The sequence below is a fragment of the Cajanus cajan genome, chromosome 10, assembly GCF_000230855.2.
Source record: "Cajanus cajan strain Asha chromosome 10, NIPB_CcT2T_4, whole genome shotgun sequence".
Lineage (NCBI taxonomy): Eukaryota > Viridiplantae > Streptophyta > Magnoliopsida > Fabales > Fabaceae > Cajanus > Cajanus cajan.
This window is the reverse complement of record NC_138526.1, coordinates 10,536,121-10,540,483: the sequence shown is the minus strand read 5'-3', so window position 1 is coordinate 10,540,483 and position 4,363 is coordinate 10,536,121. Positions and strand designations below refer to the sequence as shown.

The 4,363-nt window shown below is 33.8% G+C and overlaps 1 long non-coding RNA gene across 6 annotated transcripts; it reads right to left on the bottom strand.

The window, feature by feature from the left end:
- Window positions 1-226: 226 nt before the first annotated feature.
- On the bottom strand, window positions 227-3,916 carry LOC145952677 (uncharacterized). 6 transcript variants are annotated; one of them, XR_014430193.1, is made up of 5 exons: window positions 3,501-3,916; window positions 3,247-3,412; window positions 1,708-1,802; window positions 1,521-1,588; window positions 227-858 (listed from the first exon to the last, which is right to left on the bottom strand). It is a non-coding gene; the product is annotated as an uncharacterized LOC145952677 (long non-coding RNA). The 6 variants fall into 6 exon arrangements; XR_014430190.1 differs by having other exon boundaries at window positions 3,287-3,412; XR_014430192.1 differs by having other exon boundaries at window positions 1,521-1,802.
- Between the last annotated feature and the right edge of the window lie 447 nt (window positions 3,917-4,363).

Here is a 4,363-nt window from a genome sequence, read left to right as displayed (position 1 = left end):
AGTTAAAATTCTATTAAATTGGTGATTCAATTGAGTATTATATGAATTTATAAAGTTATTGTTATATTATATGGTAAAAATTGATGATCTAGATGTGAATTCATGGTGAATTGCTTGAGGGGTATGTGAACAACTATTTTATGTGAACTTATCTATTTTATGTATGTGATGTCGAATTGAGTTATGGAATGTGGTGTGATGCCTTCGCACAAATGTATACATTATATCTACCGTTTTAGTATTGAATTGATAACATGATGTGGTGAATGGTATATTATTGTTCAATTAATTATGATGTGAGTATGTTGACATGAAATGAGATGTTGTATTGATTTTGAATAAAATGTGATTGTGGTTCCTCACACATATGAATCACTACTACAAGATACATATTTTACATTGGTTCTCTAAGGTCATCTACATCGGTTCTAAAACCGATGTAGAATAGAGCGACGTAGAAAATATATACATTTTTACATCGGTTCTGAAAAACCGATGTAGATTTAAGCATAAATCTACATCGGTTCTCTGGACAATCAATGTAGATTTAAGAATAAATCTACATCGGTTGTCCAGAGAACCGATGTAGATTGCATTTTTAAAATAAATAAAAAAAGATATTTTTTTTGGTAATGAAACTGGGACAATTATTGCTTGAATATTTTAGCACATTGCTCACTATCAACAATAACTTGCCTACATTTAAACCAAAAATAAAAACACTAGAAACCTATCAGGCAAATTTGCAGCAGATCCTGTAATTGGAGTACGTGTATCAATAGGTGATTCCTTATTGATATAGATGTCATTTGGCCTAAGGATTTTCCCTGGAGCGGCAATACCATCATTATCAAGTATCTACAGAAAGCAAAAAAAAAAAAAACATCCAATGGCATAAGAAACAATGTCAGAAAACTATATCATTCAAATTAATAACAGGTAAAAGAGAACAAAGAATTATGTAGTGTGTTTACCGTACTAGTTTGGTTTACACATGAATAGAAACACAAGTAAATTATAAAACTATAGATAGACACTTTCAAATACCCTATAAATTACAATATTTCAAGAAAGATATACAAATGTTAGCGTGTACAGATAGAACAGTCTCTTTCAGTTAGCTTGATAGTTGTATCTATCACTTTCATTTTTACAGTTGGATAGGTATAACCAACTCCAACACCATACATTAGGTGCTTTTCCTATAAGTTAATTTTAGATTTCAATTATAAATATTTTGTCAGTATTCCATTTTCTCTCCTTGTTAACTTAAAACTACTTAATTCATTAGTCTTATTTAGATCATACTATTACTTAAGTCATAGTATGATTATCCTTAATTTTTAAGAAAAAGGATAATCATACTGTATAAAGCAAATTAATAATTTAAGAAGAAAAAATAATTTATATAAATATGAAAGAATGAAAATATAACACACTAAGAGGCACTCATGACATCTATATAAATACTTTTCTGACCAAATATGAATAATAGATGAAGGAAACCATAATTTGCTTACATAATAGGTACGCCCCACCACAAGATATCTAGTTTAACATGAACCCCATTTCCACTATAAACCAACTCCTAAACAGAAGACAAAGGCTCGTGAGGTACACTGCTATGAATTTGATGCATGATTGCATGTGTCTAAACAATTTACAGAACACAAAATGGACAAAAGAATCACCCATTATGCACCACACCTGGCCAGCATTTCGAGAATCAGGATCAATCTTAAGACATTGCTCATAAGCATTAAGTGCACGAGCTATATCACCAACATCCCTATAAAGAACTCCTGTACAACGTAAATAGAAAAGCATATGATGAAAGATGATGAGCTCAGAATTTCATTGACATATGCCTGTGAAATAAATCATATTTTGTAATTAAATATAACGAATAACAGCTTATTTAGGGGAGAAGAAGTGGTAGGATGAATTCCAGAATCCTCTATGGATCAATGCAAAGAATACAAACACAGTTATATTTTTCAAGAAAAGATTTATAACCAGCTACTTGGCTAATCTCGAGGAATATATCAATTAAATAACTATTTAACTACCAAAGAAAATTCCCAACCCAAAAGAAATCAAGTATACTTGACTTGTATATGAGCATTCTTTGCCATTGTCTTCTGACCATGATGATAAAAGTCTAAAACGGAACTCAATAATTATAAGAAACTTGGTAGAATCACACCAAAAAGTTAGCAGTAGTAGTTGGAACAATACTACTCATATACACTCACATAAATTAAGGAGGCAATACTCATATAATGGAATTTTTTTATTATATATTTCAAATTATGAGGGCAATTTGTAATTATACATGTATATTATATTGAGAAAAATTTAGAAGTTTCTGGAGGCAGCTGCCCCACAAGCTCTAAATTCACCTAATAGGCAAGAAATTTGAACCCAAAAACAAAGCCACAATCAACCAAGTTAGCCCAGCTAAAACTCAGCTTATGAACCAATCAATAATGAATCATAGAAACAGAACACAAAATTCTCTTATGGATTATTTAATCAATATGGAGGGGTCAGTGCAAGTTCTTTTGGCCTTCTTTATTCCACTTTCCCCTAACAATTAACATCACCCTTACTGCCTTTCTCATGAATGAAAACAATTAGAAGCCAGAAGTTCAATAGCTTAATATCGGCATTCGGATTTTCAAAAAAATCCAAATGTCATAATACGTAGATACTTAGATAGCTTCTCATAGTGCTACTCTTTTTATTTAAGATGGAAGAGGTGAATAAATCCAAAACGAATAACGAAATTACAGTTATCAACCCCCGAAAGAGAAAGCATCAGCTAATTCTTTAAAATCAGTATCACCAGCTAACTAATAGGATAAACGGCAAATTCACACAATGCACCTGAAACATTTCAAATCAAACAGCAAATTGAAACCATTGCAAGCTAAACACAACCAATCAGCAACGAAGATCCACATCTTCCAAGCAGAACTTCTCACATTACATCGAATTTAACAATCGACTAAGCGCTTCACAACATTCAAATCATCCAGATAAAACGCAAACCCCTCACCCTCACCACCTCAAAAATATTAAATAAAACAATGAAAGGGAACGTCGATTCAAACGCACCACAAAAACAAACTCCAGAATCAGTCAACAGGCACCAAACAGCTCGTTTAAACAACGATATTCAGAATGAAAAAAAAAAAGAGGGAAGTAGAAAAGAACAATTTCCTTTTGGAATTGAAACCCTACATTACAGATCTGGAAGCGGAAGTGGTTCGGCGGCACTCACCGATGGTAGGGTTTAGCAGATTCCTGGTGAAGGAAGAGGAAGAAAAGAAGTGGCAGGGTTTAGAGTTTAGCCGATTCCCGGTGAAAAATGCAAATACGCAGGAAATTTAGTTTGCAAACTCGTAACCTAATAGGCAATAAATAATAAATAAATAAAGCCGAGAGAAGCACGATCAAGAGTGAAAAAAGGAGTTTCTCGATGCTAAAAGACTTACGAGATGAGGGGAAGGCAGAAGGTGAAGCATCGCCACCGCCGCCCTAAAGGTATTGTGCTTCCAATGGAGATGAGCGTGTGCGAAAGTTTGCGAAGTCCCTAAAGGGAAAGGAGATCAATTGCTCAACTATTCTACATCGGTTAAAAGGAAACCCGATGTAGAATACTTCATGTTTACATCGGTTTTACGAAGAACCAATGTAAATGTACTTATAGTTTCTACTAATTTACAAGTTTGCCACCGCATATGTTTTTTACATCAGTTTTCGAAGAACCGATGTAAATGCAGCGACGTAAAACAGTAATTTCCTAGTAGTGATAGGGATGGCACGACCCTTGGGTAAGTGATGCTACAGGGATAGCGTGACCTTGACATAATGTGGGATGTGTGAGGTAATTAACACATATCATTTATGTCAGGATGGCACGACCTTGGGCAAGAGATGTTACAGGCGTGACCTTGGCATAGTGTTAATTGTAAGATTTGTGTTGATTATGAATAAAATGTGATTATGGTTCCTCACACATATGACCATGGATGGCATGACCTTGGGTAAGTGATGATACAGGGATGGCATGACCTTGGAATAGTGTGGGATGTGTGAGGAAATTAACTTGTATCACTTATGTCAAGATGGCACGACCTTGGGCAAGAGATGCTACAGGGGTGGCGTGATCTTGATATAGTGTTAATTGCAAGATTTGTGATGGATTGGTGTAATTGTGAATTGTGATGTGAAGATGATGCATGATTTATAAAATTATGATATGTAGAAATGTTTGTGAATATTTCATTAAGTAATGAGTTATGATGAAATTATGTTATGGATTTTCCTTGTGTGTACTTTACATATAGATGTTTTC